We start from the raw sequence: 14,713 nt of genomic DNA, 5'->3' as shown, positions 1-14,713 counted from the left end.
GTTTCCACTGCTCCAGAGTCCAATGGCAGCTTTGCATTGTGTGTGGAATATAAATACACTGCTCAAAAAAATAAAGGGAACACTAAAACAACACAATGTAACTCCAAGTCAATCACACTTCTGTGAAATCAAACTGTCCACTTAGGAAGCAACACTGATTGACAATAAATTTCACATGCTGTTGTGCAAATGGAATAGACAACAGGTGGAAATGATAGGCAATTAGCAAGACACCCCCAATAAAGGAGTGGTTCTGCAGGTGGGGACCACAGACCACTTCTCAGTTCCTATGCTTCCTGGCTGATGTTTTGGTCACTTTTGAATGCTGGCGGTGCTTTCACTCTAGTGGTAGCACGAGACGGAGTCTACAACCCACACAAGTGGCTCAGGTAGTGCAGCTCATCCAGGATGGCACATCAATGCGAGCTGTGGCAAGAAGGTTTGCTGTGTCTGTCAGCGTAGTGTCCAGAGCATGGAGGCGCTACCAGGAGACAGGCCAGTACATCAGGAGACGTGGAGGAGGCCGTAGGAGGGCAACAACCCAGCAGCAGGACCGCTACCTCCGCCTTTGTGCAAGGAGGAGCAGGAGAAGCACTGCCAGAGCCCTGCAAAATGACCTCCAGCACGCCACAAATGTGCATGTGTCTGCTCAAATGGTCAGAAACAGACTCCATGAGGGTGGTATGAGGGCCCGACGTCCACAGGTGGGGGTTGTGCTTACAGCCCAACACCGTGCAGGACGTTTGGCATTTGCCAGCGAACACCAAGATTGGCAAATTCGCCACTGGCGCCCTGTGCTCTTCACAGATGAAAGCAGGTTCACACAGCACATGTGACAGACGTGACAGAGTCTGGAGACGCCGTGGAGAACGTTCTGCTGCCTGCAACATCCTCCAGCATGACCGGTTTGGCGGTGGGTCTGTCATGGTGTGGGGTGGCATTTCTTTGGGGGGCCGCACAGCCCTCCATGTGCTCGCCAGAGGTAGCCTGACTGCCATTAGGTACCGAGATGAGATACTCAGACCCCTTGTGAGACCATATGCTGGTGCGGTTGGCCCTGGGTTCCTCCTAATGCAAGACAATGCTAGACCTCATGTGGCTGGACTGTGTCAGCAGTTCCTGCAAGAGGAAGGCATTGATGCTATGGACTGGCCCGCCCGTTCCCCAGACCTGAATCCAATTGAGCACATCTGGGACATCATGTCTCGCTCCATCCACCAACGCCACGTTGCACCACAGACTGTCCAGGAGTTGGCGGATGCTTTAGTCCAGTTCTGGGAGGAGATCCCTCAGGAGACCATCCGCCACCTCATCAGGAGCATGCCCAGGCGTTGTAGGGAGGTCATACAGGCACGTGGAGGCCACACACACTACTGAGCCTCATTTTGACTTGTTTTAAGGACATTACATCAAAGTTGGATCAGCCTGTAGTGTGGTTTTCCACTTTAATTTTGAGTGTGACTCCAAATCCAGACCTCCATGGGTTGATAAATTGGATTTCCATTGATTATTTTTGTGTGATTTTGTTGTCAGCACATTCAACTATGTAAAGAAAAAAAGTATTTAATAAGATTATTTCTTTCATTCAGATCTAGGATGTGTTGTTTAAGTGTTCCCTTTATTTTTTTGAGCAGTATATATACAGTGCATTCTGAAATTATTCAGACCCCTTTACTTTTTCCACATTTTTTTTTTAACGTTACAGCCTTATTCTAAAATGTATTAAATAAAAAAACATAAATCTACACGAAACACCCCATGAAGACAAATCTAAAACAGTTTTTTTATTTTACCTAATTTATAAAAAATTTATAAAAATAGAAATACCTTATTAACATAAGTATTCAGACCCTTTGCTTGAAATTTAGCTCAGGTGAATCCTGTTTCCATTGATTATCCTTGAGATGTTTCTACAACTTGATTGGAGTCCACCTGTGGTAAATTCACTTGCTTGGACATGATTTGGAAAGGCTCACACACCTGTCTATATAAAGGTCCCACAGTTGACAGTACATGTCAGAACAAAAACCAAGCCAAGAGGTCGAAAAAATTGTCCGTATAGCTCCGAGACAGGATTGTGTCAAGTCGCAGATCTGGGGAAGGGTACCAAAAGTGTCTGCAGCATAGAAGGTCCCAAAGAACACAGTGGCATCCATCATTCTTAAATGGAAGAAGTTTGGAACCACCAAGAGACTTCCTAGAGCTGGCTGCCCGGCCAAACTGAGCAATCGCGGGAGAAGGGCCTTGGTCAGGGAGGTGACCAACAACCCGATGGTCACTCTGACAGAGGTCCAGAGCTCCTCTGTGAAGATGGGAGAACCTTCCAGAAGGACAACCATCTCTGCAGCACTCCACCAATCAGGCTTTTATGGTTGAGTGGCCAGACGGAAGCCACTCCTCAGTAAAAGGCACATGACAGCCCACTTGACGTTTGCCAAAAGGCACCTAAAGACTCTGACCATGAGAAACAAGACACTCGTCTGATGAAACCAAGATTGAACTCTTTGGCCTGAATGCCAAGCATCACGTCTGGAGGAAAGCTGGCATCATCCCTACGGTGAAGCATAGTGGTGGCAGCATTATGCTGTGGGGATGTTTTTCAGAGGCAGGGACTGGGAGACAAGTCAGGATCGAGGGAAAGATGAACAGAGCTAAGTACAGAGAGCTCCTTGATGAAAACCTGCTCCAGAGCACTCAGGACTTCAGACTGAGGTGAAAGTTCCTCTTCCAACAGGTCAACAACCCTATCTGCAAAGAATAATAGGAGAAACTCCCCAAATACAGGTGTGCCAAGCTTGTAGTGCCATTCCCAAGAAGACTCTAGGCTGTAATCGCTGCCAAAGGTGCTTCAACAAAGTACTGAGTAACTGGTCTGAAATACTTACGTAAATGTGATATTTCAGTTTTAAAAAACATTTCTAAAACGTTTTTTGCTTTGTCATTGTGGGGTATTGTGTGTAGCTCGATGAGGGGGGAAAAAACTGTTTAATCCATTTTAGAATAAGGCTGTAACGTAACAAAATATGGAAAAAGTCAAGGGGTCTGAATACTTACCGAATGCACTGTATGTATGTGAATGGTGTGTATGGACAGTATGTGAATAGAAAGGGTGTGCATAGCAGTAGTTATATACTAGCTAATGTCTAGACCATGGTGCTTGCCTACGGAGCTGTGATGGGAACGGCACCTCCGTACCTTCAGGCTCTGATCAGTCCCTACACCCAAACAAGGGCACTGCGTTCATCCACCTCTGGCCTGCTGGCCCCCCTACCTCTGCGGAAGCACAGTTCCCGCTCAGCCCAGTCAAAACTGTTCGCTGCTCTGGTACCCCAATGGTGGAACAAGCTCCCTCACGACGCCAGGACAGCGGAGTCAATCACCACCTTCCGGAGACACCTGAAACCCCACCTCTTTAAGGAATACCTGGGATAGGATAAAGTAATCCTTCTAACCCCCCCCCCCCAAAAAAAAAACAAAACAATAAGATATAGATGTACTATTGTAAAGTGGTTGTTCCACTGGATATCATAAGGTGAATGCACGAACTTGTAAGTCGCTCTGGATAAGAGCGTCTGCTAAATGACGTAAATGTAAATGATTTAGCTCAATGTTCTAGATCTAATGCCTAGGCTTTAGCTCATTGTGCTAACGTTGTCTTGATTCTCCCAGGTGATCTTGGTTCCATACGGGTTTGGATCCATACTTAGGCAACAACAGAGGTGTTTTAGTTAATTGTTCAGAATTGTACAGGTTGCGTTTCTCCAATCTGCAGTGTGGGTGTAGGCGTATAGGCCTTAGGTCTAGGCTACAGTGGAGGAAAAAAGTATTTGATCCCCTGCTGATTTTGTACGTTTGCCACTTACAAATAAATGATCAGTCTATAATTTTAATAGTAGGTTTATTTGAACAGTGAGAGACAGAATAACAACAAAAAAATCCAGAAATACACATGTCAAAAAAATGTATAAATTGATTTGCATTTTAATGAGGGAAATAAGTATTTGACCCCTCTGCTAAACATGACTTAGTACTTGGTGGCAAAACCCTTGTTGGCAATCACAGTGGTCAGACGTTTCTTGTAGTTGGCCACCAGGTTTGCACACATCTCAGGAGGGATTTTGTCCCACTCCTCTTTGCAGATCTTCTCCAAGTCATTAAGGTTTCGAGGCTGACGTTTGGCAACTCGAACCTTCAGCTCCCTCCACAGATTTTCTATGGGATTAAGGTCTGGAGACTGGCTAGGCCACTCCAGGACCTTAATGTGCTTCTTCTTGAGCCACTCCTTTGTTGCCTTGGCTGTGTGTTTTGGGTCATTGTCATGCTGGAATACCCATCCACGACCTATTTTCAATGCCCTGGCTGAGGGAAGGAGGTTCTCACCCAAGATTTGACGGTACATGGCCCCGTCCATCGTCCTTTTGATGCGGTGAAGTTGTCCTGTCCCCTTAGCAGAAAAACACCCCCAAAGCATAATGTTTCCACCTCCATGTTTGACGGTGGAGATGGTGTTCTTGGGGTCAGAGGCAGCATTCCTCCTCCTCCAAGCACGGTGAGTTGAGTTGATGTCAAAGAGCTCCATTTTGGTCTCATCTGACCACAACACTTTCACCAGTTGTCCTCTGAGTCATTCAGATGTTCATTGGCAGACTTCAGACGGGCCTGTATATGTATTCTTGAGCAGGCGGACCTTGCGGGCGCTGCAGGATTTCAGTCCTTCACGGCGTAGTGTGTTACCAATTGTTTTCTTGGTGACTATGGTCCCAGCTGCCTTGAGATCATTGACAAGATCCTCCCATGTAGGTCTGGGCTGATTCCTCACCGTTCTCATGATCATTGCAACTCCACAAGGTGAGATCTTCCATGGAGCCCCAGGCCGAGGGATATTGACAGTTCTTTTGTGTTTCTTCCATTTGCGAATAATCTCACCAAATGTTGTCACCTTCTCACCAAGCTGCTTGGCAATGGTCTTGTAGCCCATTCCAGCCTTGTGTAGACGATGTAGACCATCTTCTTGTCCCTGACATCCTTGGAGAGCTCTTTGGTCTTGGCCATGGTGGAGAGTTTGGAATCTGATTGATTGATTGCTTCTGTGGTCAGGTGCCTTTTTATACAGGTAACAAGCTGAGATTAGGAGCACTCCCTTTAAGAGTGTGCTCCTAATCTCAGCTCGTTACCTGTATAAAAGACACATGGGAGCCAGAAGTCTTTCTGATTGAGAGGGGGTCAAATACTTATTTCCCTCATTTAAAATGCAAATCAATTTATAACATTTTTGACATGCGTTTTTCTGGATATTTTTGTTGTTATTCTTTCTCACTGTTCAAATAAACCTACCATTACAATTATAGACTGATCCTTTCTTTGTCAGTGGGCAAACGTACAAAATCAGCAGGGGATCAAATACTTTTTTCCCCCACTGTATTATGCCCCAACAGAAAATGAATATTCTTCCTCTTGATTCTGTCATCTTGATGCAGATCAATGACAGGAAGCAGAAGCATGAGTCAGTGTTTGGCTTTAGGACTACTTACAGACTTTGAAATTGAACCCAAAACTCCATTAAATGTGCTAGTTTGAATCTATTCATTATTAGTTTAGTTTTGCTTCGGGATGAAAAAAAGCATTAGTATTTAACATCCATACATTTTGTATTGACGTCCAACTAATGTCTTCATATGGCTTCTGTTGCTGTTGATGACAAAGCTTCATTTCCCCAGCAGGACAACCTGAACCTGTGGTCTTCAATCATCGTCTGTCTGCTCTACTATATAGGCCAGTGGCGGTCGGTGCCGTTTAAGATGAAGGAGGATTAGAAAACTTTTTCACAGCATATTGGATGACTGTCATTCATGTTCCAGTCACCCAGCTCAATGTAATATCGATAGGTTTAGGCTTCTACATGAGGTTGCTACAACCTAGCCTATGAATTAAAGTTTACAAACATAGGTGCACAGGTCAAGAGAATTTTGAGTAGTCAAGGTGACAGAGTGAGACATTCAATACCGGTGTGAACACTCTTGCCTGCATCTAACTGATCTGGGGTGTAATCATTAGTCCAACAGTTGCAAATGAGAGTTTCTATTAGACAAATTCTGGTATGTTTATCCCCGTTCCGTTTAAGAATTGTTTTTCAACAGAATCGTCAGAATGAATACACCCCTGATAAGACATAAACACAGTTCACTTTCATAGCAGCCACAGACTTCCTCTGGAAGTTGTCATAATTACTGTGTAAGTCTATGGAAGGGGGTGAGAACCATGAGCCTCCTAGGTTTTGTATTGAAGTCAATGTACCCAGAGGAGGACAGAAGCTAGCTGTCCTACGGCTACACATGGTGCCACCCTACAGAGTCCTGCTGAGGCTACTGTAGACCTTCATTGCAAAACAGTGTGTTTTAATCAATTATTTGGTGACATGAATATATTTAGTAAAGTTTTATCTAAAAACGAGAACTTTAATGTTTCACTATTTTTATGAAATTCACTGAGGAGGATGGTCCTCCCCTTCCTCTTCTGAGGAGCCTCCACTGATGTAGACATGCTGAAGAATGTGCAATCCTAGAAATACAGCTCTTATGGAGCTGAGAGAGAGTTAGAGTAAGGAGGACTGGGGAAGGCCAAGATGACTTGATCCTAACTATGGAGGAGAGGGGAGGGGAGGAGAGGGGGCTAGAGAGGAGAGGAGAGGGGAGGGGAGGGGGCTAGAGAGGAGAGGAGAGGGGAGGGGAGGGGGCAAGAGAGGGGAGAGGAGAGGAGAGGGGGCTAGAGAGGAGAGGAGAGGGGAGGGGAGGGGGCAAGAGAGGGGAGAGGAGAGGAGAGGGGAGGGGGCAAGAGAGGGGAGAGGAGAGGAGAGGGGGCTAGGGAAAGGGGGAAGGAACGTATTGGAGTAACTGGAAGTTTTACTCCCTTAATGATTGACTCCTACTTGGCCCAAGCTGCATATAATGAATCAGAGTTTATTACAATACTTTTTTACTCCTGTCTCACTTTCCTAAAGAGTTGATTCATTGGTCTTTATTGCATAAATATTTTCAGTCTGTCAGTTCCTCGTCGTTTAGATTGGTTCAGAGCTATGTTATTGTGCATGGCGTAAGTTTATGGTGTTGACACTGGCAGTTAGGTGAAGGGAAAGTTTGTGTGTGTGTGTGTGTGTGTGTGTGTGTGTGTGTGTGTGTGTGTGTGTGTGTGTGTGTGGTGTGTGTGTGTGTGTGTGTGTGTGTGTGTGTGTGTGTGTGTGTGTGTGTACATATGTATGTGTGTGTGAGTTGTTGAAACTGTGTTTTGGAAAGCAGAGAGCCATCGTAATGAGTCAGGCCACACTTCCCAAGGCCAAACTATTCCTGGAAATTAGTTCTCTTTCTTTCACTCTCTCACTCTTTCTCTATCGCCGCCCGCTTTTAAAAATTACTTTTATTACTATTTTCTTTCCGCCCACTTTTATAATCCCCCCTCTCTCTCTTTCCTTCCTCACACTCAAGCATGTTCTTAGTTTCTCTCTCCATCTATCTTTCACCTCTCTCATCACTTGTCCTTTTTAAATGACTCACTTTTCCTCTTCCTGCTCCATCCTGTCAAAATCAGTTCAGATTCCAAACTTCTGACTGGCTGTACTTCCTTACTTCCTGCTGACTGGTACTTCCTGGTATTGATGAAGTGTCAGCTGACACATACTAGTGAATCACTGGATGACTGGACCGCTGACTGACTGACCAACCAATACACTGTTACATACAGCCTCATCACAGAGGATATCCACCACAGCCATTGTTTCCAGACAAATGGCTTCATTCCATCTGTGTGTTAGTTGTTCATGGAATCCAGTGAGAGGATCCATATGTGCCACTGAAGGACAACGCACCACACCACACTTCTCTCAGAAACACTTCTCTGAGACCATCGATAAGAGACAATACTGTGCAGCTGTATTCATCGACCTGGCCAAGGCTTTCGATTCTGTCAATCACCACATTCTTATCGGCGGACTCAACAGCCTTGGTTTCTCAAATGACTGCCTCGCCTGGTTCACCAACTACTTCTCAGACAGAGTTCAGTGTGTCAAATCGGAGGGCCTGTTGTGCGGATTTCTGGCAGTCTCTATGGGGGTGCCACAGGGTTCAGTTCTCAGGCCAACTCTTTTCTCTGTATACATAAATGATGTCGCTCTTGCTGCTGGTGATTCTCTGATCCACCTCTAAGCAGACGACACCATTCTGTATACTTCTGGCCCTTCTTTGGACACTGTGTTAACCTCTTTGGGATAGGGGGCGGTATTTTGACGTCCGGATGAAAAGCATGCCCAAAGTAAACTGCCTGCTACTCAGGCCCAGAAGCTAGGATATGCATATAATTGGTAGTTGTGGATAGAAAACACTTTCACGTTTCTAAAACTGTTAAAGTAATGTCTGTGAGTATAACAGAACTGAAATGGCAGGCGAAACCCCGAGGACAAACCATCACAAAAAAAAAAAAATCATCCTACCACTGATTTCAATGGCTGGCACCTTTATAATGGGTCGAAATCGTGCCCGATTGCCGTTCCTAGGGCTTCCACTAGATGTCAACAGTCTTTAGAAAGAGTTTCAGGCTGGTTTTTGGAAAAATGAGCCAGAAATTGTAGTTTTTCTAGATGGCTCCCATTTTGGCTGTAGTGTTTCCAAGCGTGTGAATGAGAGCGCGTTCTTTGGTATTTTTCTCCGGTAAAGACAATAACGATTCTCCGTCTTAAATGTTATTGTTTATTTGCGTATTAGGGTACCTAAGGTTTGATTATAAACGTTGATTGACTTGTTTGGATAAGTTTATTGGTAACGTTTGGGATTCATTTTGTATGCATTTTGAAGGAGGGAAACCGAGTGGATTATTGACTGAAGCGCGCCAGCTAAACTGAGTTTTTATGGATATAAAATGCTTTATTGAACAAAAGGACCATTTGTAATGTAACTGGGACCTTTTGGAGTGCCAACAGAAGAAGATCTTCAAAGGTAAGGCATATATTATATCGCTATGTCTGACTTTCGTGTCGCAACTCCCTGGTTGAAAATTATTTGTTATGTATTTGTGTGCTGGGTGATCTCCTCAGATTATCGCATGGTTTGCTTTCGCCATAAAGCCTTTTTCAAATATGACACGGCGGCTGGATTAACAACAAGTTAATCTTTATTTTGATGTATTGCACTTGTGATTTCATGAAAGTTTAATATTTATAGTAATTTAATTTGAATTTGGCGCTCAGCAATTTCACCGGAAGGTGTTGAAATGGCGTCCCACTAATCCGCAAGAGGTTAACTAACCTCCAGACGAGTTTCAATGCCATACAACTCTCCTTCCATGGCCTCCAACTGCTCTTAAATGCAAGTAAAACTAAATGCATGCTCTTCAACCGATCGCTGCCCGCACCTGCCCGCCCGTCCAGCATCACTACTCTGGACGGTTCTGACTTAGAATATGTGAACAACTACAAATACCTAGATGTCTGGTTAGATTGTAAACTCTCCTTCCAGACTCACATTAAGCATCTCCAATCCCAAATTAAATCTAGAATCGGCTTCCTATTTCGCAACAAATCATCCTTCACTCATGCTGCCAAACACCCTCATAAAACTGACCATCCTACCGATCCTTGACTTCGGCGACTGCATCCAATTTGCTGAATAATCACAGTGCCATCCGTTTTATCACCAAAGCCCCGTATACTTCCCACCACTGCAACCTGTATGTTCTCGTTGGCTGGCCCTCGCTTCATATTCGTCGCCAAACCCACTTGCTCCAGGTCGTCTATAAGTCTTTGCTAGGTAAGCCCCGCCTTATCTCAGCTCACTGGTCACCATAATAGCACCCACCCATAGCACGCGCTCGAGCAGGTATATTTCACTGGTCACCCCCAAAGCCAATTCCTGCTTTGGCCGCCTTTTCTTCCAGTTCTCTCAATGACTGGAACGAATTACAAAAATCACTGAAGCTGGAGAGTCATATCTCCCTCTCTAACTTTAAGCACCAACTGTCAGAGCAGCTCACAGATCACTGCACCTGTACATAGCCCATCTGTAAACAGCCCATCCAACTACCTCATCCCCATACTGTTATTTATTTATTTGCTCCGTTGCACCTCAGTATCTCTACTTGCACATTCATCTTCTGCACATCTATCGCTCCAGTGTTTAATCGCTAAATTGTAAATATTTTGCCACTATGGCCTATTTATTGCCTTACCTCCCTTATCTTACCTCATTTGCACAAACTGTATCTAGATTTTTCTATTGTATTATTGACTATATGTTTGTTTATTCCATGTGTAACTCTGTGTTGTTGTTTGTGTCGCACTGCTTTGCTTTATCTTGGCCAGGTTGCAGTTGTAAATGAGAACTTGTTCTCAACTGGCCTACCTGGTTAAATAAAGGTGAAATAAAAAGATTAATAAAATAAAAATGTCAATATCCCGATCGATCGGAGAGAGGGTCAGAACTTTCTGTTGGGCTATTGTCCAAGAGGGCAGCCATCTTCCCTCGGCTTCAGTGACCAATGGTGTTCTGAGAACAGTAACCAATGACATGGAGGAGAAATACATTGAGTCAGATAGTTTAATAATACTTCAAGGGAAGGCGACAGCTTCAGGGAAAGGGTATCAGAACTTGCAGGATTTGCAAAAATGCCTGCTGGATAGTAGCACAGCACTCTAGCTGCCACGATTGTTCTTCTGGCCAGGTCTTCAAAGATTCTCAGAGAATAGCCCCTCAGAACCAGTAGCAGTGTTACCAGGCTAACAACAACCATGACCTAGCCTGGTCTCTGATCTGTTTCTGCTGTATTGTCAACTACAGCATAAATAAACAAAGGGGTATTCTACAAAGCAGGATAAATGAGTTAGCCAGCTAACTTGCCTAACTATTCTGAAATAACGTTGTCGTTTTTAGAAAGATAAGCTTGAAATGGGCATGGTCTAATTGACTCAACAACCAATAACACATATCTAAGTAGGTATGTGTACTGAAACCCGGTATTAAACGGGCCCCAGGGCTAAATTATGAAAGACCGTAGTATCGATAAACTCAGATGTTATCGGTTCTGCTTTCGGTACTGGCGAAATTAAGAAAATACATTTCCTATTTATTATTGCTACATAAACGTTATCTTGCACATTTTATCTCACCAACCGTTTCCAATTTGCAATAAGATGAAGACATTTGTCTGTGATGCATTTTCGCTATTCCCAATCCAGAAGAGAGAGCTGTCGCGCGGAGCCTGTCTCTCTCACATCTCTACACACACACACACACACACACACACACACACACACACACACACACACACACACACACCACACACACACACACACACACACACACACACACACACACACACACACACACACACCCGAAAGACCCTGCTCTTAATTAGTGACGATGGCGGAGAGAACTAAATATTCAAAATTGTGGTTACACTTCACCAGAGTTGATGCTGACAATGCTCGTTGCCACAAGTGCAACAAGACTTTTGCTCGTGTTTCCGCCCTTACAAGCAATCTGTCCAAACATCTATGGAAAGTGCATCATGTACAGGCAGAGAAACAGTTTGACTGCCTAGCTTGTAGTTCATCTCTCGTTGCCTGATCTACGTTAGGTATGTATGCTAGCAGCCTAGAGCCAACACACACAGAGTTAACTAGATTATGAGAACATGGGTTCCTGATCAAAAGGAACCATTAGCCAGCTGATTGTTTAGCTGTGGTTGCGTTCAAAAATTAAATCGCCCATTTAAAGATTTTGCTACTTTTTTGTTAAAGTTGCAGCTACAATGAACCAACCCACTCCTCCCTCTAATACAGCTGGTCCAAGCCAAAGACCAGCCCAAAGCCCCTTCACGTTGGCAGCTAGTGGGAGGATGACTGAGGAGAGGGTGAATGAGTGCCACCTAGCCATGACCAAGGTCATAGTGAAAGGCCTACACCCCTTTGCAGCAGTGGAGTCAAAGGGCTTTAGGTAACAGTCTGTCAGTATATATATTGAGTTGTATTCATGTTTCGGATATAGTAGTTTCAAAGGGTTGTATGTTAGTCCCATCACTCCACAATACACAACAACACAATAATTCAATAATGATAATTCAACACATGAAAACTATATATAATTTTTACTGTAGGGAGATGAGCAAGGCACTCAACCCCAAATATACCCCTCCCTCCAGGAGTTACCTCAGTGACACAATAATTCCTACCTGGTATGGGGTAGAAAAGGCCAATGTGATCACTGAGCTGAAGGACGTGCCAAAGCTGACCATCACATCAGACGAGTGGACCAGCCTCTGTCAGGGCCATTATCTCACTGTTACAGTTCACTACACAAGCCAGGACAGTGTACAACAGAAGATCCTCCACACCAGGGCAGTGTACAACAGAAGGTCCTCCACACCAGGGCAGTGTACAACAGAAGGTCCTCCACACCAGGGCAGTGTACAACAGAAGGTCCTCCACACCAGGGCAGTGTACAACAGAAGGTCCTCCACACCAGGGCAGTGTACAACAGAAGGTCCTCCACACCAGGGCAGTGTACAACAGAAGGTCCTCCACACCAGGGCAGTGTACAACAGAAGGTCCTCCACACCAGGGCAGTGTACAACAGAAGGTCCTCCACACCAGGGCAGTGTACAACAGAAGGTCCTCCACACCAGGGCAGTGTACAACAGAAGGTCCTCCACACCAGGGCAGTGTACAACAGAAGGTCCTCCACACCAGGGCAGTGTACAACAGAAGGTCCTCCACACCAGGGCAGTGTACAACAGAAGGTCCTCCACACCAGGGCAGTGTACAAATGGCAAACTGACGAAGTAGTGTCAGAGGAGATCTCAGACATTCTGGAAGAGTTTGAGACAGAGCCGAGCAAGATTGTAGCTGTAACTGTTGATAATGCTGGAAATATGGATGTTGCCATCAAGCGGCTACACATCCTAAAAATAGGATGCTTTGCAAACACCTTGAATCTGGCAGCGCAGAAAATCTACAAAATGACTTCCATTGATAAATGGGCTCCCCGAATCAGAGCAGTGGCCGTGTGGTTCAAGAGATCCTCGATGTCCAAAAGCAGCAGCTCCTTGGTAAGAAGCTAGTTCAATTTATTAAAGTATTATTTTGAAATTCCCACATTTAACAATTTAATTCGATATTCAAGTGTGCGGTAATTAAATGTATGTTGTTTTTTGTTGTTGTTTCAGGCCTTCCGCAACACTCACTCATCCTTGATGTCAAGACCAGATGGAACCCGCTCTATCTAATGATAGAGAGATTCAGGGAGCAATATCCAGCGATCCAAGCAGCAGCCTTGGACGCACAACTGCGAAAAGCAATGACCAAGGACAACCTGGACCGTCTGAAGGACGAGGACTTCCATAAGGCTGAGGAGTTTGTCCAGCTCATGAGAATCCTCTATACATCCACACTGTGTGTGTCATGTGAAAACAATGCCACCTGTGGACAGATCAAACCCATCCTCAAAAACTGGAAGAGCACTTCAATGTGAAACATGAAGATACAACGTTTGTGGCAACCATCAAAGAGGTGTGGGAGAACCTCTCCGAGCGCTATCAGGATGAGGACGTTCAAGCCTTCCTGCATGAGGCCACAGCAATGGACCCCAGATTTAAAGGGAGGCCGGTGAGTGACGCCACCTGGGACAGGCTGAGGAAGGCAAATGCTGAGGCCAATGTGACAGGAGCAACACCAGGGCTGTCAGAGGAGCCGGAGCAGACAGACACAGAGCACCAGCAACAGGAGGAGGAGTCTGAAGGAGAAGGAGAGGAAATGGAGGAGACAGTCCCTCCATTGTACAAAACAAGGAGTGCCTTGGAGGAGCTGTTCTCAGAGGAGGAGTTGAGGTTGAGGATCCAACAGGACACCTCGTCCCTCACCCTCAGCGAGCGCGTTGACCTAGAGATCGAGCTCTACAAAGGCCTGACTCCCATCCCCATGGCTGAAGATCCTGTGATGTGGGAGAAGAGAGCTTCTCTGTCCCTCCTCACAAACATTGCAACAAGCTACCTCTTTGCTCAAGCCTCCTCCATCCCTAGCGAGAGGGTATTTTCGACTGCAGGGAACACAATAAGTCAGGAGAGGTCCCGACTTCTGCCAGAGAAGAAGAACTGCTTGTCCTTCTGCAGCCTACCTGCAGGCCCCACCCGTGTTGCTCTATACCACTGTATTTTCTTTTGCAGGAAATTCTTGTTTATTTCATTTGTTTTACATTTCCATCATCACAACATTAGTCTATAATAGCAATGTTTTGAACAAATCACTGTTTCTTTTGCTGTAAATAATTGTTTATTTTATTTATTTTACATTTCAGATAATAAAGCAGTGTTAATTCTGTTCTTAATTTGTTTCGGGTTTTTTTCTGGTAAAAAAGAACCGATAAGAATACCGTTAAAGTACCGGATGGATAAGCATTATCGGTAAGAGTAGTAATACCGTTAAAATCTTAACGATACCCATCCCTATATCTAAGTTTGGCTTTTTAATGAAACAGAAAATCAACAGTTATTTCTGCTTGTTATTGTTAGCCTGCTAACTCATTGATCCTACTTTGTAGTAAACCCCTCTGATGTGTCAAGACCTCACAAACAGATCTGGGACCAGGCTATCACTGACTCACAAACAAAACCACAAAACCATCTGCTCTCGTTCAGGAAAGCCTTCAAATGTCGCCTTGTTTCCCCGGCTGACGCCATT

The 14,713-nt window shown here is 44.8% G+C and overlaps 1 protein-coding gene across 4 annotated transcripts in view; it reads left to right on the top strand.

Annotated features, from left to right (window-relative positions):
* Window positions 1-14,713, top strand: part of ddr1 (discoidin domain receptor tyrosine kinase 1) — a 67,675-nt gene that overhangs the window by 11,754 nt on the left and 41,208 nt on the right. The gene's annotated exons all lie outside the window — the stretch shown is intronic.

Source organism: Salmo salar, chromosome 05 (assembly GCF_965601325.2).
Source record: "Salmo salar chromosome 05, fSalSal1, whole genome shotgun sequence".
Classification (NCBI taxonomy): Eukaryota; Metazoa; Chordata; class Actinopteri; order Salmoniformes; family Salmonidae; genus Salmo; species Salmo salar.
The sequence above is the reverse complement of the archived record's forward strand: the minus strand, read 5'-3'. Positions and strand labels throughout refer to the sequence as shown.